This window comes from Saimiri boliviensis, chromosome Y (genome assembly GCF_048565385.1).
Source record: "Saimiri boliviensis isolate mSaiBol1 chromosome Y, mSaiBol1.pri, whole genome shotgun sequence".
Classification (NCBI taxonomy): domain Eukaryota; kingdom Metazoa; phylum Chordata; class Mammalia; order Primates; family Cebidae; genus Saimiri; species Saimiri boliviensis.
The window spans coordinates 8,896,238-8,922,528 of NC_133471.1; the positions used below are offsets into that span (position 1 = coordinate 8,896,238).

A 26,291-nucleotide genomic window follows, 5' to 3' on the forward strand; every position below is an offset into this window, starting at 1 on the left:
AAGTTTCAGTCAAAACCAGCACCCCAACCCTAACCCTAACTGAACCCAAGCCAAGCCCTAGCCTCAGACCTGGCATAAACCTGAGCCTGAACCTAGACATTACAACAAAAACAACCCTGATCACAAGACCAACCCTAAACTTTAAAATCATACTTGACCCCTACTCAGACTTCACATCTAAATCCTTAAGAGAAAACCAGAAAAGAACACAAACATGAGCCTTAAACTATAAAGCCAACTCAAACCCATAGGCAAACTCAACCAGAATCTGAACCTGAAATTTAACCCTAAAACTTAATCCTAAACATGAACCAGGACCAAACTCTAAACTTGAACAAAAAGTCATACCCTTAAAAGCCAAAACCAAGCCTGAATCACAGCTTGAGCTGAATCCGGATCAATACTCCTGCTGGAATTCCAACCCCAAACTTTGCCATCAAATACAACCCTAATCCAGCCACAATCAGAAACAAGACCCTACTCACAACCTGAACCCTATCCGAAATCCAGGCTAAGCTTTAGCCCAAGTCCATTCACAGAACGGGCCAAGTCACAGACCCAGCTCCAGCCCATGTCAAGCCCTAGCCTGAGGACTGAGTCCAAACTCTTACCCCAATTCCTAAATCGATCCTGACTCAAACTCTGTACCCAACTCTTCCTAACCCTACCACATACCCAACCCTAAATTTTTAAAACCATAAACTCCAACCTCAACATCCAATCAAAACCCATAAACAAAAACCTGTACCAGAACTGAACTCGACTTTCTAAAGCCTGAACTCAAGCTGGAATCCCTAAGCCCTAAAACCAAGCCAAGTCAGAACTCAAGCCTGAGCATCATAACAAACCCAATTCAAATCCAATAATCCAAAGCCCAAACCTAATCCCAAACCTGACCCTCACACCCCACATCCACGCTTGACATCAACCCCAGCCCCAACAACAGTCAGAGCTGCAGCCTCCAAGCTAGACATAAGACTGAGCTTGAGCCAAAGCCAAATCCCAGAACCCATTCTGAACCAAACAACAACCTGAATCCCAACCGCAATGCAGACTTCAACCTGTGACCAAACCTGCCTGTTTTCCAAACTCTGTTCCCAAACACAACGACACCAAACTAAAGTCCTAAACATGAAATATGACCTAAATCCAAACTGAACTTAAAGCATAACTTGCTCAAACTCTAAACATTAAAGCCTAACTCAAACTTAAAGACAAAACCTGAACCCCAATCAAAATCCTAATCCAAAACCCTTAGCCATAATATTTAAATGGAGTCAGAGACCAAGTCTGGGCATGAATGTGAACTGCAATCCAAACTGAACCTGAAACTAAAATTGAACTCCTAAATCCTGAACCTAAATACACTCCAGTCCAAGCCTGAATCCTAAAACCAAACCAAAACCTAAACCCAATGCATGAACTACACCCTGATCTCAAAAGGTCCCCAAAAGTCCTAAGCATGAACCCAAACTCAAACCGGTACTCTAACACTAAAGTCAAACTGCAAACCTAACTAGAACACTGCACCTGACCACTAACCTGAATTCAAAACCCAAACCCTGAAACCAGTACTGAGGCTAGATCCAGGTTGAGGGATAATATCCTGACTTTATTCCAAACCTGGACCTGACCTCAACTTCAACCTTTCCCATAGTCCCAAAATCAAACTCAGCCTCAACACCAGCCCAAACTCCATCCCTATCCATGGAATCAACTCCAGTCTAAGCAGAGCACTAGAACAAACCTAAGCCCAAAACTCTAACTTGAACCACATTCTAAACCCAGACACAACCCCACACCCAAATCTGGAGCTCTAGTCCAATCACATGTTCAATACCTGACCCATGCCCTGAGTCTGACCTGGAGCCAAATAGAGACTCTAACCTGAATTCGTACCCAAGCCTAAATCCCTAAACATAAAACTATTGCCAGAGTCTGAGTCCAAGCCCATGCCCAAACTGCAAATCCAATCTAAACTTAAACTGAAACCACAACTTAAACCCTGAACTCAGCCCTTACACTAACTGTAATCTGAAACCAAACTCCAATCAAATTTGCACTTGAACTCTGATACTGAATGACAGCGAGACCACAGGCATAATATTTAAAACTTACCTGAGTGACAGCTCATGCCCAAATGTGAATCACTCCAGCACTGACTTCAAATCTAAATCATAATCCTGAACCCAAACCCTAAATTGTAAATCTGCATTCAGAACTGAACATTGAACCCAAACCACTAAACTCCAAACCCAAGTCAGAGCCTGAACCTGAACAGGGAAACTCTAAATCCAAATCTGAACCTGAACTAAAATCCAAACCCAGCTAATCCCAATCCTATTACCATTTTCAGCCCACGCCTTAAGCTAGTATAAAGCAGATTCACTGTGCACTGCTTACCAGCTTGTCTGGGTCTGGTGACACAAGTTATATGAAGCACATTTATTAATTACAAATAGGCAGCAAGGGAAAACAGAAGCCTAGAATTTACTGTGAGCTAGTCCCTCAAGGCTCAGGAAAGCTGCTCATGACAGATAGATAGACTCCTGCCTGTGTATGCCTCACTTGCACTGCAACTGAAGGATCCTAGAAAGCTGTCTGCTCTGGAGTGTATACTCTGGGGAGTAAAGGAACCACTTGTTTGAAGTGTGATATGACATCCTGTTCTGGGTGAGGGGCACTGGAATGGAGCCTGGGCTGTTCCAGTTGGTTCTTCTGATCTCAGGGTGTTGCATTCCCAGACATTTTATAATTATTCTTGAGAATTACCAGAAAAGAGGAGAACTGGGATGGTCCAAGGATATCTGGAGAACTATCCTGCACCTAGCTCCATCCTAAGCCTCGGCCCTAACCTCAATCTCAGTCATAGCCCAAGCTCTAGCCCAAACTGAGCTCTGGTCAGAGCCCTATCGTGAACTGGATTCAGAGCCCAAGCTTCAATGCAGACCTCAAACTGAACCAAACCCCAACCTGAAATCCCAGCCTCAGCTCTATCCCAGAACCAAACGTCATTTCAATAATGTCCTTTCGCCCAACCCCAAATAGTAAACTCAAATACAAATCCAAACTCTGAACCTGAACCAGAATGCAAGTATGCATTCAGAAACCCTAAAAATCAAGTCAGAGTACAAGCCTGAGCCCAAACCACATTTCAAATTAAGCCAAAAACTCAGTCTCAACATCCACACTAACCCTAACCCAAACATTATACCATAAACTCTGACCATAAATATAAACCTTAATTCCAAACTCAAAATCTAACCCAGACTTGAACCCAAATTCTTAAGCCATAAAACTGAGCTGGAGTCTTAACCTGAAATGGAACCCGTACACTCCAGGCCTAAACTCAAACCTGAGCTAGAATCTTACCGAAACCCCTAAACCTGAACACATGCCTGTAACCCAACCAATCCTAAACCTAACCTATACCGTGACTATGATTTCAATACTAAATTTGAACTTGATTCCAATTCAAAATCTTTAATCTGGCTGGGTGCAGGGGCTCATGCCTATAATTCCAGCACTTCCGAAGGTCAAGGCGGCTGGATCACTTGAGGTCAGGGGTTTGAGGCCAGCCTGGCCAAGATGGTGAAACCCCGACTCCACTAAAAATGCAAACATTAGCTGGGCATGGTGGTGCGTGAAGTTGAGGCAGAAGAAGTGCTTGAATCCAGGAGGTGGAGGTCGTGGTGAGCCAACATCATGCCACTGCACTCCAGCCTGGGCAACAGAGTAAGACTTCATCTAAAAACAAACAAACAAATAAAATCCTTCAATCTGAGCATGAATCCAAACCCCAGCAATAATCCCAACCCAATCCCTGATGTTGGCACTAATTCTAAAACAGATGCTTAGGCTTAACTCGAACCCTCACCTGAACTCAATTTCCCAATCCCAAACCTGACACCTGAACCTGAACCTTAGTAAATAACACACTATAATTATTTTATGGCACTGAGTTTTGAGGTTAGGATTATTTTGCACTGGGTTTCAAGTTCTGGGCAAGATGGAGAAAGCATCTTGTCTCTCCCACAACTATAAATCCTAGAATGTATGGAGCAGCTGATTCGAAGACTAAAAATGAATGTTTAACAGGCAGACTGAAGATCAAAATCTGGAGTACCACCAAGCCTGAAGTATTTCATTTCTTTTTCTTCTGACACATGTAGACTCCAGAGGAAGCCCAAAACTTAACTCCTAGATTCTCAACTGCGAATCCTAATCCCCAACTTTAAACCCTAAAAACCCTGACACCTGATGAATTTACCCATTTGTCATTATGACACAATGTTCTCGCTGGGTACAGTGGTTCACACCTGTAATCCCAGCATTTTGGGAGGCCGCGGTGGGCAAATCATGAGGTCAGGCGTTCAAACCAGCCTGGCCAATATGGTTAAACACTCTCTACTACAAACACACAAAAAAATTAGCCAGGTGTGGTGGAGTGGGCCTGTACTCCCAGCTACTTGGGAGGCTGAGTCAGAAGAATCTCTTTAAACACGGAGGCAGAAGTTGCAGTAAGCTGAGATCGTGCCACTGCGCTCCAGCCTCAGTGACAGAGTGAGATTCCATCTCCATCATATTCATGTCTAGCTATCTACCGACTCTAACAGAGCCCACTATCATGTCTTTCCCAAAATAAGTGAAGAAACAATTCATTGGAAACCATAGGAAATAAAATGAATGTAGATGAAAACTTTGCAACTTATACAAATAATCACTCAAAATCATCCTTACACTAAAAATGCAAAACTATACAATTTCCAGAAGAAAACATAGAACAAAAGTTATCTGCTCTTGGGTTCAGTAATGAATTTTAACAAACCACACAAACTGTCAATACACACCAAAGAAAGAATTAGGTGGATTTTTTTTTTTTAATATTAAAAGTGTATACTCTGGAAAAGATCTTGTTAAGGGAATAAAAACACAAGCCACATATTGTAAGAAACTATTTGCAAAATACAGATCTAAGAATTTGTATTCATTATATAAAAATATCTTAAAACCAAGTGAAGCAACCCAGTTAAAGATGCACAGAAATCTGAACAGACACCTAACCAAAGGATTTAAGAGAAACCAGCCCCTTCAAAAGACTCCACCACTTATATCAACCATCTGCCTGAAGCTGCTTTTCCTTTCTTGCCTGATAAAAGATCACCCATTGTACATGGGACCCATGAGGAAGTAAGAAACTCAACTGCGATTGCACTCATTTCTCCTTTTATAAATATTCATGACTCCTTCTAGGGCTTATTAAAGATTTGTATTTGACCATACCACTCAGCATACATTTCTGTTTTCTTTATCTCTCTCTTAAAGTGTCTGCTTCTGGCTTCTGGCTGGAGTCTATGCTTCCCATTTTGGGGAGACAAAGTTGGTGAATCACCTAAGTTTAGGAGTTTGAGACAGGCCTGGCCAACATGGTGAAACCCTGTCTCTACTAAAAATACAAAAACCTTAGTCAGGCTTGGTGACAGACATCTGTAATCCAAAATAATTGAGAGGCTGAGGAATGAGAACTGCTTGAACCCAGGAGGTGGAGGTTGCAGTGAGCCAAGATCACACCATTGTACACAAGCCTGGACGAGAGTGAAACACCTTCTCAAAAAACAAAAATAAATACAAATGTAATCAATGAAATCACTCCTTTCCAAATTTATCAACCTCATCATTCTTCAGTTGACAGTATTACAAAGTTCAAAATTCCTTCCATACTCTCCTAGAGAAGTCCTAGAAATTGTTATTTTGTTAATTAGTTTTGATACGGGAGAACTTGTCATCAAATGAGTAAAAATATTGAAACTGTGGTTTACCAGTTATGTGTCTCTTAATCCAATCAACCAGATATCTAAAATTAACCATGAAAATACATATGCCTGATTCATGGATAAATTTTAGAATGAAACCTATGAGATCTATATTTGTGTTTTTTGCCTATTAATGTATGTTATGTATATGTGATATTTTCTTGACACCAGATAGCATTGCAAAATTCATTTATAAAATCCTCTAAAAATGCTCTATTGTAACTTAGCTTGGAAAAAAAAAATAAGCGTTTATACATAAATATTTCCCAAACTCCTAGAAATGTAGAAACTGATATAAATGTTTTTCAAGTTAACACAATTTACATAAAACATAGTTAAATAAGACCAATTTAATATTTTTGGTGTAATAAAACAACTATGCCTTCAGAACTATCACTATTAAATATAAAACCAACATAAATTTCTATTCTTCTTCAGTTCTACTCAAATAAGCTAATATTATACTTATTAGATACTTAAAGTCTTAACGTTTATAGATTGATTCTAATTAAGTTGTCTTTCTACAAAAATCATTATTTCAATAATAATTTTTACAGTAAATCTGCCTAATAATAGTTTCCAAAGTACTAAAGTTAAGCTAATTAAAAGATTCACATTAAATATCTAGATCATTTATAAATAAGTTACAATACTAAAACATAATTACCAAACATAAATAATTCAATTTTATATACACTTCTGACACCCTATTTCTACAGAGAGAAAAAAGATAATTTGATCTGTTAATAAACACTTTTTTTTTTTTTTTTTCCACAACGCTGAGAAATTTTACTATATGGAAACATCACTCTAGATGTTGGGAGATCATATACTCATACATTTTCTAATCTACTATAAAATATTAATATATGACAATTTAAAATTTTCTACTTCCTAGTTTACTCAGGAAAATAAAGATTACTAAGTGTTAAAAATATCATCTATACATAAATAAAATTACTAGAACTGATAGAATATCTAGAAACTCTATGCAAAGTATGCAGAAAATGTAGGGCAAGGTATGCAAATAAAGGACATTGTAATTTTTATAAGAAAAACTGTACCAAATACAAAAGTAAAAAGAGACATCTAACCTTCCCTGTGTTATATTTGAATTAGCAAAATGTTATGTTTTCAGAAAATATATAAAATCCCTGGAAATTTGTCAGTGTCTTCCTTATCCATGGGATGTGGTGATATAGTACTATGAGTCATATTTTCAATTATTATTTTAAATGTCATATGCCACTGACAAAATTGAATATCCTTGTCAGTTGTGGTATAATGAACTCTCATTAGATCTTTTGTCATAGCCATTTCATGCTCTTTGTCATTTAGATATTATTTAGGCCTGATGCTTTTCTAAAAGCTCCTGCAATCAGCTGTGGATCAGAATGTTGGTCTCCAACACAGGACTCCTTCAGAGACTCACAGAAAAGACTATGACCGGTACTCTGGTTACAGGCTTCTGATGATATTGCTCAAATAACTTTAAGATTATACACTTGACTCGGTGAAGCTTCCAGAAGTCTAGTTGAGAAACTGATGGGTTCATGACACTGCTAACCCAAGATTCAGCAAGACTGGAATTGAGTACAGGGCAATGAATAAATTGATGAAAGTGGATTATAATTTTATAGCTTCTTTTGAGCATTGCTGGTTCTTTAATGTTATAGTTTCTGGATTTAAGAAAGCTCTCTTAAGCTAACTATAACTCACAACAATTTAGTAGATTACATTTATCTAAACAGAAATGAAGCATTTCTCTTTTTCCTTGACCAATTTCTCCAGAATTTTGAAATTCTTACTGAACACTCTTATTTTCATGACAATATAGTTGTTAGCAGAAGTCTAATAAGAGGCCGGGCGCGGTGGCTCAAGCCTGTAATCCCAGCACTTTGGGAGGCCGAGGCGGGTGGATCACGAGGTCAAGAGATCGAGACCATCCTGGTCAACATGGTGAAACCCCGTCTCTATCAAAAATACAAAATATTAGCTGGGCATGGTAGTGCGTGCCTGTAATCCCAGCTACTCAGGAAGCTGAGGCAGGAGAATTGCCTGAACCCAGGAGGCAGAGGTTGCGGTGAGCCAAGATCGCGCCATTGCACTCCAGCCTGGGTAACAAGAGCGAAACTCCCTCTCATAAAACAAAAAAAAAAACAAAACAAAACAAAACAAAAAAAAAAAGTCTAATAAGAATCTGTTCCCTTAGAACAGGATATAATTGGAAACTTTGTTTATATTATCAAGTCTTTTACTGGAATATTATATTTAGCAATAGTGTACCTAAGATCAGTTATGACCAGCAATTTTAAGGAACTAAGGTTGACTTTTACGGACTCAGTCCTTACAAAGCAGTCTGAGAAAAGCCAGCCTGATACCGAGATTACAGGATTCACATCCTTACAGGTTGTAAGAAAGGTTCTTTCTTGTAGGTCCAGAAATTTGGGGATAGTTTGGGAGCCTCAAGAAGAGAGGAATTCACTCAAAGCTATTAGGATGGCAGCTGAAATTTGATAGTATGTTCTTGGCTTGGCTTTTAAAGGCCTCAATGGGCCTTTAAAACTCCAATCTGAGATTCTGTAGGAAAAATTGCAGCAAAGAAGCTTGAAAGCATCTGTGTGGTCAGCTCCTTTTCTTCCTGCACTTACACAAATAATCAGGCAAAATCTAACAAAGCTAGACTTATTTTAAAACAAGAATAATCTTTGATTATCTATGATCAAAAATGATGGTTACAACCGAGATAAATTTTGTGTTTCAACGAAAATCTATAACTCAACAAGGCATGGTGGCACATGCTTGCAATTCTAGCACTTTGGGAGGCCAAGAGTTCAAAACCAGCCTGAGCAACACGGCAAAACCGCATCTCTACTAAAAATACAAAAATGAGCTGGGCATGATGGCATGTTCCTGTTGTCCCAGCTAATCAGGAGACTGAGGAGGGAGGCTTTCTTGTACCCAGGAGATAGAGGGTGAAGTGAGCTGAGCTTGCACAACTGCACTCCAGCTTCGGCCATAGAGCCAGACCCTGTCTGAATTTTTTTTTTTTTTAATAGGAAAACCATAGCCCTTGTGGGATATCAGATTCTAGTCTTGTTTCCTTTCTTTGGTCAATTTTTAACTCTTTATAAACTGGATCCTGCCATCTGAGGAATTTTGTCACACGATGATACATGTGGAACAAGCAGCCAAGCATTTTCTCCCTTATTAATGTATCTATTGTCAGATAACTTGAAGGCTTCCAACACCGGAACAAAGAAGAGGAAGGTTTGGTCCCTGAAATGCATAACCAACTTGCCATACATTCATGCAATGGAATACTATTTTGCCATAGAAAGGAACAAGCTATAAACTCACACGAAGACATGAGTGATCTTTCATGCACATAGCTAAGTGGAAGAAGACAGTGTGAGGAGAATTCACACAGTGTGACCTCATTTAATGAGATTCCATAGAAGGGAAACTACACAGATGGGAAGCCATTGGCTGCGTGGGGTTGCGGTTTGAGGTGTTCCATATGATACTTTAATAGTATATACTGGCCACTACCCATTTGTCAAAAAATGGAGAATTTTACAGCTAAACGGATAAATCAAACTCCATTCAAATTAAATAATATTATTCAGGGTGAGGAGTATCCCAGCACAAAATCCATATTGCGAAAAATAATTTAACTATGTTACAAAATACAATAGTTTGGATGTTGTTTGTCCCTGAAAAAAACTCATGTTGAAATTTGACCCCCAAGTTGGCAGTGTGGGGAGGTGGGGCCTAGTGAAAGGTGTTCGGATTATGGAGATCAATCCCTCCATAATCCATAATGAATAGATTAATGCCCTCCCATGGGAGTGAGTCCTGTCTGCTCTCACAGGAATGGATTAATTCTTGCAAGAGTAGATTGTCAAAAAGAGTCTTGCTTTCTTGCCTTCCCTTGTGCTTTCACTCTTGCTGTGATCTCTGCTACACTCCTTGCTCCACTTCCATTTTCCACCATGAGGCCAAAAAGACTGAGGCCCCACCAGATGCAAATGCCCAATCTCAGACATTCCAGCCACCAGCATTGTGAGCCAAATGAAACTTCTTTACTTACAAATTACCCTGCCTCAGGTATTGTGCTACAGAAGCACAAAATGGACTAAGACACAAATGTGGGAAATAACTCTCTGAAGGTGTAGGGAAAATGGTGCTGATCTAAGTCTCTTTAACAATGAATAGAATCTGTAGGCTGAAGGAAAATAAACTATACTTCATCATTGGATTACATTTTATAAAGTTCTTTCCAACAGGGATAATGGTGAACAATTGTAAAACCACAGTATTGGTATCTGGAATCAAACAATGAGTTATATAAGTCACAGATAGTAGCAACCAGGTCCCTCAGTGTTGAAGTGGGAGGTTATAAATTAGCAAGTGGAGAAGGGTAGAAAGACTCATGTGATAGTAGATCAGAGGTGAAGACATCAACATAAACCTGTGTTTAGTTTAATACAGATACATATAGTTCCACATCAAAACCTTCCTAACTAGGTGTGTGTAGGTAGGTGATATACACATACATACTTCCTAGCATTGCTAATGAGAGATAAGATACAATGTGCTCACTCAGCAGCCAGATATAAGTTTTCCTGCCATTCTGAAAGAAATCAGGCTCTTTGAAGAAATGTCTGATACTAGAACACGAGACAGTAATTATATGAGCCAGGAAAATCTTGATGTATCAGAAAGTAAGTAAGTACTAAAAAAAAAAAAAAAAAAAAAAAGCCTGAAATATGTCAAAGGAAAATTGGAGTCAATAAAAAGAGCTGTGCTGGCCAATGCAGGAATGAACTGTTCAACATAATGCTGCAGTGTTTAATACTAACTAAAGCTTCAAGTAATTAACTAGGTGTCTCCATTTGTATGTGTAGGTGAATAAGCAAATGGAGTTGAATAGAAATCTCCTTTGCAAAAGAATTCCAAATACTTAATGTAGACAGTCAGCCATCAAGAAGGTGAAGCTAACACCTCATTCCAAGAGTATGGACTCTACATATGTGTAACCTTATTTTTCACATTTTTTTTTTCTTGTACTATGGTTGTGTCCTGGTTTCATTCTCTAAAATGGTGTTCACCTTAGACCAGGGGAAAAAATAACCTTACAGATTCTATTTCAATTCATGGATAAATATTTTAACAAGAGTGACTTTGTATAAGTTCCAATGGCTGATTGACTTATTGTGGCTGGATCACTTATTCCAAATACTTCTTGTCTATATTTTTCTCCAGTGTCTACCTTTTAGCCATAATACACCAGAATCAAATATTGGCCACTGGGGAAAATATTTAAAGAAAAAAAGAATGTGAACCGAACTTGTGACCATGATAATTCAATGTTTCACCACAACACTTCCTAAAACAGAAAAGTTTAAAAGGATATTCAAAGTCAATTTCCTCAATAAGGCTTTGCAGAAAATGAGGAAACTAGAGAAAAAAAAATGGCAGGACATCCTATGAGTGATTTTAGATGTTTCTATGTTTTATGGAGAAAAATACTTTACCCTTAAAATAATCACAAAGACTTATTGGAAACCCGAACTCTTGAATGTTTCCAAATTTAGTTGAACTTCTATGTAATTCTGTCCATTTAGCTAGTCATGAAGTTGATAGTTTTTTGTTTTTTTTTAATCTCTACCTTATTTGTGTAATAAAATACACAATGAATAATTGATGCTCATAGGAAAACATGTTTGACCTGGTGAAAAGAAAATAAATCCTGGGGATTCAAAATCACTAAACTAAAGGGAAAAGTCAAGCAGGGAACTGCTTAAGGCAAACCTGCCTCCCATTCTATCCAAAGCCACCCATCTGCTTACCGAGATAAATGCATATCTGATTGCCTCATTTGAAAAGGGCAATCAGCAAACTCAATAGAATAAAACCATTCATCTTTATCTACCTATGATCTGGAAGCCCCCCGTTTGGCCTTCTCTTCAAGTTTTCTCACCTTTTTGGACTGAACCAATGTACGTATTGCATATAATGATTGGTTTCATGTCTCCCTGAAATGTATAAAACCAAGCTGGCTCATACTACTTGGGGCACATGTTGTCGGGACTTCATGAGGATACATCATGGGTGTGTGGCTTCTCAAACTTGGCAAAATAAACTCCCTAAAAAATCTAAGACCTGTGTCAGATTTTTGGAGTTCATACGTGTAATGTACGATGTTAATGTTTGTACAACACACATTTTTCTATCTACTATTAAAACTATACTGCCAATTAACCTTAGACTTTCTCAACAAAATAAAAATGTTGAGGTACAAATAATATATTTAAATTTAAATATTGTTGCAAGTTTTAATATGCCTACTTTTTATTTTTTAATACGCCTTTTTTGACTACTTTAACACTGTAAGAAAAATGAGTAACTAAAACATGAATAAAAGTGTTTACAAGGGGTGGTCATATTTCTTCCAGCCTCAGGATTAGGGTGACTTGAAAGGCACCTGCCCATCCCCAGCTTTCATCCCAGCTGTCCTGATGGTGGCTCTAAGTATTTCTCCTTTCTCTATATGAAGACCTCACCCCAAAATCAAACCCAAGTCTTACAATATTTGTTGTAGGGCACACTACAATGATGAGCAGCCAAATCCTCAAGCAAGGGATGCTTCTGAAAACAAGCCTTGTAGAATATAATGTGTGAGAGTAAAGCCAGTGTCCGAGTTCCTTCCTCTGCACATGGGGAGCAGGCAGGAAGCTTTTGCCTCACCTTCCTCATGTGGCCTGCAATCACATCTCCCCAGGTCAGACTTGAGGAGAACAAAACTTTAGTCTTCACTGTGGACACACTACCAGGTGCTCCAAAGCCATAGCCTCTCCTCAGGTGGGTCCTGAGGAGAACAAAGCTCTGCTTCTAATCCTAACGCCATCCCTGGACTTTGACCCTGACCCTAAATCCTGATCCATACCCTGGTCTATAATTCTGACCCTGACTTTGACCTTGACTTTTATATTGACCCTGACCGTGATCCCACCTTAACCATACTTCCAACCCTGACCCTGATCCAGACCACAATTCTCATACCCTATTATTATCACTACAATCTATCTCTAATCTTGCCTTCTAGTGCTAAACAGCTGTACCCAAAAGCACTTTTTGATTATTTAACTTCTTTTCCTTGAATTCTCTAAGGACATCCTAAAGGAGATGTCATGTATTCTGCAGTCCCTCTGAGTGGTATGGCTTCAGATAAGAAGTTCTAATACTTTGCAAGACAGAAGAAGTGTGAAGGACAGCAGCACTGGGTTGTCAGGAATGCATGTTGGCATTCACGATAGTAATTGACGCTGTTCTCCACATATTTTCAGTTCATTTTTTATGAATGCATTCTGAATGTTCCATTCCACCTGCTTAAATTTTTGCATGGCCACATGACATTGTGTGTGTGTGTCTGTGTGTGTGTGTGTGTGTGTGTGTGTGTGTGTGTTTTCCATTGCAGGTGATAAGAGATAATATGTGGCCTTTTTCAGGAGAAATCTCCAAGAAACAGAGTTCTATCCAACATCTTTTGTCTTTTCTATAGCAACGGGGACCTTACTGATGGTACCTCCTTTAGCCTCGATTCCTGTGTTAGGGCGACACAGCACAGAGTGACCACTCACACATGATGAGCTACAAATAAATGAGGAAGAAGATTTTTGAGCCACTGAAACTTGGAGGTTGTTTGTCACCGTGGTTTAATCTAGACCCACTGACTAATGCAGGGTTGAAGAATGAGTCAGAACTGGGTCTGGACATGTGAAGTGCACTCCTCCGGGCTAAGTAAAATTCAAGTCTTATTGCAAAGGTAACAGTGAGCACGATGTGTTATTAGCATACGTGTGGGATACATAAAGTATGTCAAGTGAGAATAATGAGAGACTCAACGTTAAAAGACAGTGCTAATTTGGACTGTGGAGAGATTCCAAGTCCTACTTAACATTTGAGACTGTGATGGCTGAACAAACTCATTAAGAACCTTAAATGAAGCCTTGGGATAAATATTTGAGGGTGTCTAATATACCAATTATTCATCCTAGAATGGGCAGAGTCCTTGACCCCATTCTATGGAGACTTCCAAAAGAAAAAAAGACCTGCACTTCTCCAACAACCCACATCGAGAGACTTTTCTGCACTTCTGAGCTGTGGCTAACACTTCTCACCTTTCATTCTGTCCTCAGTGTTTTGGGGAAACACCTTTAACTCTCTATGACTTACAGGTTAATAAGTGGCCCTTATAATTCCCTCTAGAAAAAGAAAAGACTAATGGTGAGGGAATCTGAGCTCACAGCAGCAAGCCAGCATGTGTGCTCAGCAGCCACGTGGCTCATCTGCTGGATTACCACATACAATGTTCTTCAATGTTGCTTAACAAAATGGGACTCTCTCCTGACTCAGAAGGTTTAATTGCTCACCTACTTCTTTTTTCTGCCCTCTTGGGCTCCTAACATGAAAAGAACTCTAGGGTGATACAGGGAGTCAAAGGAGTGCCAACCATATCACATAAAAGTAAAAATCCCTAGGTGGTTAAAGTGTTCAAATTAAAGAACTTCCACACAGACTACAGGAAAAGAGGGGGGAATGGAGATGGCAGCATGAGTTCCTAAAATAAAAGCAGATGTTTTGAGATCAGTTATATTCTTTCTGACAAAAATTAGAGACAGAAACCAAAGTTTAGCCTGAGGTGACAATTAACTGGGCAATAAGCCAGAGGCCCATGTGGCATACACATATTTAAATATTTATATTAATATAAATGTGAAATTAATATCATATAAATATAAACATATGGGTCTGCAGTAATTTTAAAGGAGATCTCTCAAACGGGGTTGGCTTTTGAAGATTAGCACTGATGATCCCAAGAATTCATTTTGGTCCAGAGACAGAAAGAGAGAAACTTCTTGGGTCCATTCAGGAAGGCATCTGGCTTTGCCTCGCCTTGTATTCTTGAACTATGCATACAGCAAAAGAAGACAGAATTTCACAGATTTAAGGTGTGAAAAGTCACTGGCTGGTTTAAGAAGCCTGGGATTCCTCTTGGAAAAATAAGTTTGTGGAGACGAAATGAGTTGGAGAAGGTTGTTATTGAAGTGAAGCAGAATTACTTTTAGTAATCTACTTATTACCCTCACCCACACTGCCTTAACCTCTAACCCTAAACACTAACCCCGTGATCCTACCCCCACCCCTACTCCAATCCCTCATCCTACTCTTTAGCCCTGACCCTTGACCCTTGAACCTTGACCCCAACCCCCAAACCTCAACACCAACCCTAAACTTAACCTCTAACCCTACCACTAACCTTAACCCATTACATCTGCCCAGATTCTCCAGCAGAAGCAGGGACCCTTGGCTTTAAGAGATGTTGGTGTAAGAGATCACAGCATCTGGCAAAGGACTCCATAGCAGTCCCCAAATAGGCACCTGCATGCATGCCCATTGTGCCAGCCATGCAGTGGAAGCCCTCACTATATTCAGAACCAGGGCCTAGCACCTGCATCAAGCTACTCAGGGCTGAAGTGAGCTGGGACACCCAAGGTCTTCATAAGACCAAGGCTATCTCATGCCTCCTTTCACAGAGCGAGACACAGACCCAGCAGTATTGCACGGCCCCTCCTTCCCTCCACAGCAGCTCAGCAACCTTCCAAATCAGGGGCCCTTCCCTGATGACACTCCAAGCACAAATCACTGGACTTTAACACAGTGAGGCTACACACATTATTCTGTGTAGATGCCCACTTAGGCCGCTGGGAGAAAGGGTGGTAGAGGGACCCTCATGTTGCCCTGTGGTATACATGCTCTGGTTTATACAACTGCAAGCCATTTACGAGAAACTCAAGCTGAAACACTATTTGTTTCCAACGTTTTTGGGAGAGGATTTATAATGCATGCTCCCACACAAGCCATCCACAGAACACAGTGACTACTTTCCTTCTCAAGTCACTCTGAGGGCCTCTGCATCTTTCCTAGAATTGGAAGATTGGTGGAGAAGAACTGGGATGTTCAAGGGTACTGGATACTTGACATTTTAACACACATAGCTCTTGATAGCAGGACTTACAGATGCAAAACTCTAAGGCAAAGGATTGTCTCAACTCATTCACGTCTCAAGGAACTAAAACACTGCCTAGCATAGGGGCACCATCAACCTTATAAATAAATACACCTCTATATTTTATTCATCTTTGATTGTGGAAGTGATGTGATAAACACAGTGGACTAATGACCTTTGAGATCTCTTCACAGAATCCTATCTGGTGGACCCCCAGATCTACCAACACAGAGAAGGTATCATAAACACGTGCAGGACAAAGTCCTGATAAAACTGTCTCTCAGCCTCAAAGTGGCCTGGCAGTCACAGCAACAGTCACGTGGAGTTTGGCCCATACAAGGAGTCAGGCTTTCAGCTTGAGGCACCCCACTGCACCTTCAAAACCAAATTGTGACTAGCAAAAAAGAATCAGTCAGCCTACTCTCCCTAATGAAAGATTCTCCCCAGAGCCTGACAACTTGGAGGTAACTCTTCCCTCCTCAGGCTTGGTCCCAAGGTACAAGACCACATGCACCAGCAGCGAGGGTCAGCAAGCGATCAGAAGCCAGAAAAGGGCAGGCCGGAAGACAAGGACCCCCTGAAGATCAGAAGAGAGGCCATCTAGGTTCCACGGAGCAGCTACATCAAACTGGAACACGTCCCATTTACAGGAGACTAGAAAACCCCAGCCTCACCTTCACTTGGGGCTGACACCATCTTAGGCCTCAACCTGTCTGCACCCAGGCACTCATGAAAACAGCATGTTGCTCCACACAAACTCAAGCTGTTTGCTGGCACTTTCAGGGTTCGAACCAATAATAGAGCCTTGCACCTAATATCCCAGGTGGTAATCCAAGAGTGATATCTGCATGATGCCCCTCCTCCTCCATCCTCCAAGCGATCACCAAGAATACAAGCTGGCCAGACAAGGTAGCTCACACCTGTAACCCCAGTACTTGAGGCAGCTGAGACATGTGGATCACCTGAGGTCAGGAGTTTGAGACTGGTCTGACCAACATTGAAAAACTCTGTCTGTATTAGAAATTCAAAAATTAGTCAGGCATGGTGGCAGGTGCTTGTAATCCCAGCTACTTGGAAAGCTGAGGCAGGAGAATCTCTTGAACCTGGGAGGCACAGGTTGCAGTGAGCTGAGATCACGCCATTTCACTACAGCCTGGGCAACAGAGCAAGACTCTGTCTCAAAAAAAAAAAAAAAAAAAAAAAGGAAAAAAAAAAGAAAAAGAAAGAAAGAAAAGAAAAGAAAATAATTAGTATAATTTTGTCTCCAGAAGAGGGGTCTAGTCCCTGGCCACAACAACAGGATTTTGTATCTCACAAAAAATGGAATTTATGGCAAGTCGCACAGCGTAATGATGTTAAGATAGTTTATTAGCCACTACTAAGTGACAGACCAAGGAGTCCTCAGAAAGCAAGAGGAGGAACGCACCTGTTATAAAGAAAAAAAAAAAAAAATTGAGATGGAGTTTTACTCTTGTTGCAATGACATGATCTCAGCTCACTAAAACCCTGCTTCCTGGGTTTAAGGATTATCCTGCCTCAACCTTCCAAGTAGGTGGGATTGCAGGTGTGCACCACCATGTCTAGCTAATCTTTTTTTGTATTTTTTCCATTTTTTTTTAATTTACTTTTTAAAAACTCTATCTGTATAGAGATTTCCAAAAATTGCCAATGCTGACTGTATTTCCAGTCATCATGGCAGGGTACTGGGAAAAGTTTTCAATTAGCAATAATCTCACTTCAGATAAATCTCATTGGCTATGATACTGCCACTGTGCAAAGCTATTTTTTTTATTTGCAGTAGAGACTGGGTTTCACCACGTTGGCCATGCTGGTGTCCAACTCCTGGCCTCAGTTTACCTGCCTTCCTTGGCCTCCCAAAGTACTGGGATTGCAGGTGTGATTACTTAATGTTTACATTAAAGTTTACATTAATGTAAACATTAAGTAATCACACCTGCAATCCCAGCACATTAACGTACAAACAGAATTACTTAATATTTGTTTATATAGGTTATTAAGAATAGTGTTGTATCTTATGAAGAATTGTAATCAGTTTGTGTCAGGCTATTAGTATTGCTACTTTTCTTTGTTATTATTGATTTTAACAATAATTTATGAGTGTACTATTATCTTTAAAACTTATTTTTAAATTAAGAATGCTTTTTGCTTAAAGTACTGGTATATTTTTATAAGTTTTGGGTCTTTATTTAGTTATTAACTTGTTCCTGCAACCATAAATATTTTATAACCAAAAGATATAATTCAACAGATTTAAACTGTATGTGTGTGTGTGTGTGTGTGTGTGTGTGTGTGTGAGTGTGTGTGAGAAATAGAGACAGAAAGAGAGAGAGAGAGAGAGTGAGAGAGAGAGATTAAGAGAAAGAGAGAGAGAGAGTGAGTCTCACTCTGTCTCCCAGGCTTGAGTGCAGTGGTGTGATCATGGCTGGCTCACTGTGGCCTCAAACTCCTGGGCTCAAGCAATCCTCCAACCTCAGCCTCCTGGGTAGCTGGGACCACAGGCATGAGCCACCATGCCAGCTAATTTTTATATTTTTTGTAGATATGAGGATCTCGATATCTTACCAGGCTGGCATTGAACTCCTGATCTCAAGTGATCCTCCAATCTTGGCCTTCCAGAGTGCTGGGATTACACTCGTGAGCCCTGCACCATGCCCAGATTCAGCTTTTTCTACATTCCTATGGTTTTCAATTAATTGTCCCTTCTTCCTTTTTGGAAACACACGAGCTAGTGGGCTCCGTGTCAGTTTGCATTTCCAGAACGATGGCGCTGAACACTCTGTGCCCCGACTTCAAGTGGTGCAGAGGGATGGCCACCAGTGGGCACGCATCCTCTGCCAGCGCTGTGAGTGTGAGGGCCCTGCAGTGCCCTCGAGCACCTGCTGAGGGTGCTCTGGTGCAAGGCTGCATAACTACCTAAGGGCCAAGCTCCTCTAACAATCAGAAGCCCGGCTTTACACAGGCTTACAATTCCAGATATGACACGTGAAAGGGTCTTGGGTTTACAGTTCTAGAAAACACATGAGAAAGGGTCTTGGTCCATGAAGTAGGTGTGAGGTGGGGTCTTGAACTCATGTCAGTTAAAACGTCTTCCAGAAAGATTACCCCACGCCATGCCTGCGATCTATAAGGTGGCACCTGGTCGACCAGCCTTTACTTCTATTGAAATATAGTGTAGAAGTCAAGGGGGAGGTGACCTTAGATGCTTGAGTCTCCCTCCCCACTGGGTCACCTCCTCCCTGCACATGGCCACTCTCCCACCTGGGCTACTTTCCAGTCTCACTCATAATCACTCTGAGCAACGGTGGAAAGAGGACAGCTGTGGAGCCTCTCCTTTGTCCAAGTCACTCTGCTAAGAGACCTGATAACTCGTCTGACTGGACCGTGGATGGCCCTGGGAAGAATACCTCTGCCCCTGTATTTCAGATAAAGACTATGAGGTGGTCAGACACGGTGGCTCACACCTGTAATCCTAGCACTTTGGGAGACCGAGACAGTGGCTCACGAGGTCAGGAGTTCAAGACCGGCCTGACCAAGATGGAGAAACCCCGACTCTTCTAAAAGTACAAACATTAGCCAAGCGTGGTGGTGAGTACCTATAATCCCAGCTATTCTTGAGACTGAGGCAGGAAATTGCTCGAACCCGGTGTCAGGTCCCCATATGTAAACCTGGAACCTGAAAGCCTGAAGTCTTGCTTGCTCCTGATCATCTCCCACTCGCCCCCAACCCCCACGTTCACCATTGTCCCTGAGCACCCAGCAGAGCTGGCCCGGAAAAGCCACTCACCCAAGCCTGCCATCTCAACTCTTCTTATGAATGTGAATTCCCCTCCCCCATCCTGTCACCTTAAATGCTTTTCTGCCTCACCCCAGCCACCACTGTAACTGAACTTGTGGTCATGTATACTCCTTGCCCCTACCCACCACTGTAACTGATCTTACTCTGTAATTTTCCACTGCCCACCCCAAACCTATAAAACCAACTCCTATCCCACTACCCTTTGCTAATGCCCTTTTTGGCCTTAGCCAACCTGCATCTAAGTGAATAAGCAGCCACGTTTCCCACACAAAGACTGTCTGGGTGGTATCTTCATTCAAAGCACAAATTTTAAACATTTTGGTACCAAAACCCGGGATGGGGGAATTCCTTCAGTAGACCAAACCCCTGTTTCTGCTCTTGTGCTCCCTCCATGAGGAGATCGACCTACCAACCCGGGTCATCAGACCAGCCCACACACACACCACCGACTGTTTTGGTAAGCAGTCTCACTTTTTTGCTTTCTCATTCTTTTATCTTTTCCTTTCCACTTCCTCCCCCTTTTGGTTTCATCATTTTTTCACCACAAACACAAGAAAAATCAGGTAAACCAGGTTTTCTCTTGAGGTTTGGGACCTGAGAAACCCTATATAGGTCATGGATTTGGAGACCTAGGTTCTCCAAGTGTTCGGCTATCATGGAGACATTCACCCTAGTCACTCGCCCACCAGGCTCAGGGCTGATATTGGTGGCAGGTCATACAGGATATTCTCTTTGACCACCACTCACCAATGATGAGGTTCAACCCAGGCTCACCAAGAGATGCCTGTTGAGCGGCTGGGTTGTGTGCCTGTTCTTCTTGTCTCTGCTGTCTTTCCAGAATCATTGGCAATTGTCCATCCTCTATCCCTCCGCCCTCTCTGCTGGCCTGTGTTCTAAAGAACCTCAAACCTCTCCAGCTGTTCCCTAATCTAAAACCCAAACGTCTCTAAACATTGTGTTCTCTTTACTGGGCCACTGCATGGTCGCAATGTAAGTTAAACCATGGCTCCAATTGGCCAAAAATTGGCACCTTTCACCTCTATTTTATGAAATTAAGACAATTTTCATCACAACATGGGCAAATGTTCTGAAATTCCCTACGTCCAGGCATTTTTTTTACACACCAATCCCTCCCTAATCTCTACTCCTTCTCTTTGCTTCTGTCTGCCCCTCCTTCCTCTGCGTGTTAGCCAGAATCCTCCCTGTCCATCAAACTTCTGACCTTTCTCCTTCCTGCCTGTGAACCAGGTCCTAATCCAGGACCTAACCCTACCCCACAGCCTTCCTCCTTTCCTATGCCCACAACCTGCCTCTTCATGCCCCTTCTGTCACCTCCCCACCTTGTACATGGCCCGGCTTACAGTTAGTCTTGCAGCTGCCTCCTACACCCCTGCCTGACAATCCCACTTCCAGAAGGGGCTGGAGCCAAAGGCACAGTTAAGGTGATGTTCCTTCCCTTTATCCAACGTTTTCCACATCGGCCACCGGTTAGACTCCTTTTCATCAGAACCTCGAATACTTCACCCAGTCCTATAATCTCACCTGGAGTGACTTAAATATCACCCTTACTTCGACTTTCACCCCTAAAAAATGCTTAATATGCATTTTATCACCCAGTCAACCCCAACATTACAAAAAGGTACAAAAATTAAAATCTGGCCCTCAAACCCCACCAAGGGAATTAGGCAACCTTACCTTCAAGGTGTTCAATAATGGGGAGAAAAGTGCCCGGCTGCACATCTCAGAACTGTAGATGCTGCCTCTTCTATAAGACAAACCACAGCAATGCCACCGGCTGACAGAGACTTCAGAGCACCCAGATTGTAACTCATCCAGCTGATCCCCTGGACCTTGCTTCAAGTGTCAGAAACCTGGCCACTGGGCCAAGGAACGCCCACAGCCCAGGACTCTTCCTGAGCCCTGCCCCATTTGTGAAGGGGCCCCCACAGAAAGTCAACTGTCTGAATCAGGTTGCTGCTCGCAGAGCTCCTGAAGCTCCAACTAAAGACTAACTCTGCCCGAGCATCTTGGAAGCCCCCTGGACCATCACAGATGCCAAACTTCAGGTAACTCTTATGTGGAGGGCAAGTTCATCCCCTTCTTAATCAGCACGGAGGCACCCACCCGATGCTGACTTCTTTTCAAGGACCTGTGTCCTTGGCCATCATGCTGTTGTGGGAATTGACATCCAGGCCTCCAGGCCTCTCAAAACTGCCCTCGTCTGGTGTCAATCAGTCCAGCACTCCCTTCCACGTTCTTTCCTGATCATCCCCACCTGCCCAGTTCCCCTGTTAAGCTGGGATATCCTAGGGAAATTGTCTGTCTCCTTGACTGTTCCTGGGCTACAGCCACGCCTCATTGCCGCCCTCATCCCCAAACCCATACCTACCTCAATAGCTCTCCTTATATCCCCCAAACTTAAGCCTAGGGTGTAGAACACCACCTTCCAATCCTTTGCTACAAGTCACTCACCCCTCCTCAACCCCTTAGAACCTAACCACCCTTACCCTTCCCAGCCCCGTACCCCATCCCACAACTGCCTTTAAAAGTAAAGCTTGTTATCACCTGTCTATTGAAACATGGCCTTTTAATTCACCCTCCTGCTTCTTCGGCATCTATACTCAAAGGGAAATCCCATTCTGAAGCCCAAATTTCTTCCCATCTGTTATAATCCTTCACCAGCATACATGTGCTCCCCCTGTCAACCACATCCAGTAAATTTCCCAAACCCCAACCCCCTCCACCAAACAACAGCTTATCTCCTGCCTAGGTGTGGTTGCTACTTCACCTCAGGAAACCAGGTTTTGCTATTCTAACTAAGCCATTGTATAAACTCACTAAAGAAAACTTATCCAACTCTGCTAATTCTAAATCCTTTCCTCACTCCTCCTTTTGCTCCTTAAAAAAAGCAGCTCTAAAAGCAGCTCCTTTCTTAGCTCTCGCTAACCTGTCTCAACACTTTTTCATTCTATGCTTCTAAAGTCCAGGGCTGTGCAGTCAGGATTCTCATATAGGAGTCAGGCCCATGGCTTGCAGCCTTTTTATCCAAACAATGTAACCTCATAGCCCTGGGTTGGCAGCAGCAGCTGATGCACTGATACTCTTAGAATCCCTCAAAATCACAGGCTCCACCCCACTTACCCTTAGCTCTCACTGTTTCCAAAGTTTTGTCTTTACACCTCACACACTTACCTTCAGCCCCTCGCCTTCTCCAGCTTTAAGCAGTCGCCCCTACTGCTTATACCACACCTGAAAAAGTCTGTTTCTGTTATTCCTAACTCTGTCCAAATTCACTGCACTCATTTACTCTTACATGCCCTACTTTTCTTTAAGTTGCCAGTTTACACATTTCCTCCAGGCAGTTACAGCTGACATTTCACTCTTCATCTGGCTCCCGTTCTCTGCTCCAAAACAATCTTGTTAATGAAAGTGAGTGGTTGCTTATAGATACTGCATGCTTCCTCACACACCATAAAAACAAAAGCTCTCCCTCTACACAGTTACCCCATCAAGCCCTGTAATGGCAGCAGTCCTTGCTGGTTCCCTTGTCTTTCGGGTCCAAAGCTCCAGAAAAAAATGTTGTCTTTATATAAAGCAGCCTGGCCTCATATATAATGCCATCAATAAATTAAGAGAACCCAAAAGCACATGAATCAGGCAAATGGTTATTCTGGATCTAGCTGGATGAGCTAGATGCTGTCTAACTGGAGTCACAGCTCCTCCCAATCCTTACTCCTTTAAACTCATCTTTCTTCTTCTCCTGTTCTGACCCTGTATCTTCTGTTTGGTCTCCCAATTCATACAAAACCACATCCAGGCCATCACAAGTCAGCAGATGCTGCTCTGGATGACCCATAGTACCACGCAGTGCCTCTAAGTACTGCTTTAGCTTAAGCATTTGTAAGGCAGAACCTATAGTCCAGACCTTCCTTATTAGCATACGTGTCCTGTTCTGATTTCCACCCCGTCTTCCTCACCGTGCCCCCACAGTCCCCTGTCAAGCAGGAAGTTACCCTAAGAAAATTCACACTCACCCCCAGAAATCTGTGCTCACTCCCTGTTCTCTAATTCTTTCTCTGTATATATAAAAAGACAGGTATGTCAGGTCTCCATATGCCAGCCTGAAGTCCTGCCTGCCTGGGCTGATTGTCTCCCAACCGACCACTTGCATTCACCATTGTCTCTTAGCACCCAGTGGAGCTTCTCTAGACAAGACCCTCACCCAACCCTGCCATCTCAACTGTTCTTATGATAATATGAATGCCTCTCACCCATCCTGTCATCTTAACTTCTCTCCTGCCTCACCCCCAGCCGCCACTGTAACTGAACTTGTGGTCATGTACACTCCTTGCCCCTACCCGACCACAGTAACTGATCTTACTCTGTGACTTTTCACTGCCCACCCCAAACCTGTAAAACTAAGTCTCATCCCACTACCCTTTGCTAACGCCCTTTTCCGCCATAGCCGACCTGCACCCAGGTGAATAAACAGCCACGTTTCTCACACAAAGCCTGTCTGGGGAGTCTCTTCATTCAAAGTATGAATTTTCAACACCTGGGAGGCAGAAGTTGCAGTGAGCCGAGATCGCTCCACTGCACTCCAGCCTGGGCAACAGAGTGAGATTCCACCTCAAAAATAAAAATAAACGACAAACGTTATGAGATTAGCAAAGGCTGTGAACAAGCACATGACCGGAGGTTTGTCAGCAGTAGCTGAATTGGAACCAGGTTCTCATGTTCACAGGGTGCGATGACGGCCTCCTGATTACAAGATCCAAAGTGTGACTGGCACTTCCATTAACATGTACATATATTTGTCTGCAATGTATGTATGAGCATTTTCATGCATCAAATTTTGCCAGGAGTCTCTCATATCTTTTATTATAGTCACAAAATTCTGTGCTCTTCAGTATAAATATTTGTCTTTTTATAGTTGAACTCTGGGGATGCAAGTGATTTTCCACACAGCCAGCGGCTAAAATATTCCAAAGGTGGTTTTCACAGTGAGTTGAGATTTACTCAGGGTGGCTGGCAAAATAGGAAGCAAATATTAGGGAAGGTTAGAAATGTATAGTCTCAAACCTTTTGGAAGGCAAAAAGGTTTCAATGGAATGGGCTAAAGGCAACCAGTTCTTTACCTTAAAATTTTAAGTTGTAGGGTGTAAGACAGGGACAAGCAAGCTTCCCCAGTGGCCTGTTTACCCACATCCCTTTGTCTCTGTTCCACCTGTTCACTCATGTAAACCCTATGCTGAACAGCCCTCTCAGCAGGAGGTCGAAGGGGAATGACCACGTGAAGGGCGTTTTCTCTGGGCCCAAAACCAAAAGCTTTTATCATTCAAACCCACTCTTTCAACCATGTTAATTATCCAAAAGTGTGTTAACTTAAAGCCTCTATTATTCAATCTATACCAAATAAGTGTAAGAAGGTACAAGGAGTCATGGCCGAATTTGCTAAAACTGCTCTCTAAAAGCAGTTAACAAACATCCCCACCCATTCAAAATCACTGTACTGGTTGTGAGTGAATTCATTCATCTGTGCCTAAGTCAGGGTCTGCAAAACAAACCTCCACAGGTGGTGTGGCTGTTTTATTGTTTGAATCGTGTTGCATGACGTGAACATGTACCTCTCCCAGTTGCACTCCCACCTGAGGGGCAGCTGAGCTTACAATACTGCTGGGAGCAAATCTCGGAGGAGAAGAAAACATCTGGCAGGATGTGACATTCTGAAGTGTGATGACTTTTTGGGGATTAAAGCTTCTGAAGGTGGCAGTTTGTGTCTCCATCTCCATGGGGTCCAGAATTTGCTGCACAGCAGGAGGTGACAAGGAGTCGCTGGATTCTTGAGTAACCAGCTCCTGAAAATATGTGGCAGGAGACAGAAGAACTAAGATTCTCTACACAGCAGGACAATGTACCTCTCACTGTTGAGGAGACTGGAGTTGGAAAATCAGGCTTGGGGCTAAGAAGCCTCTGGGAAAAGGCCCAGACCCCACTGCTGAGCCAGCCCGGGGGTTCACACCTCCCCAAATACCCACCCCCAATGCTGTCCGGAAGGCCACAGGCCACACCACTGCTGGGTGAGTTTGAGGAAACACTGCTTTCTAGCATCGTGTTATAGCAACTAACGTAAAAAATGGAAATAATGTTATCGAAATTAGGATTTTATGTTGTTTCAATTCAAACAGAAATTCAGTTGAGGAATAAATAGCCAGATGTAGTGGCTCACACCTGTAATTCCAGCTCTTTGGGAGGCTGAGGAGAGTGGATCACCTGAGGTCAGGACTTCGGGACAAGCCTGGCCAACATGGGGAAACGCTGTCTCTACTAAAAATACAAAAATTAGCTGGGCCTGGTGGAGAGAGCCTGTAATCCCAGTTATTTGCAAGGCTGAGGTAGGAGAATTGATTGAACCCAGGAGGCAGTTGTTACAATGAGCCAAGATCACACCACTGTGCTCTAGGCTGGGCAACAGGGCAAAACTTCTCAAAAAAAAAAAAAAAAAAAAAAAAAGGAAAGAAAAAGATATATTATCTCACTAAAAGTAAAGGTAATCACATTTTGAACTTAGAAAAACTTTCTCAGG

At 42.1% G+C, this 26,291-nt stretch overlaps 1 non-coding gene across 1 annotated transcript; it reads right to left on the reverse strand.

Moving 5' to 3' along the window:
• Window positions 1-17,528: 17,528 nt before the first annotated feature.
• Window positions 17,529-17,669, reverse strand: LOC141583087 (U4 spliceosomal RNA). Its single transcript, XR_012515840.1, has one exon. It is a non-coding gene; the product is annotated as a U4 spliceosomal RNA (small nuclear RNA).
• Window positions 17,670-26,291: the final 8,622 nt, after the last annotated feature.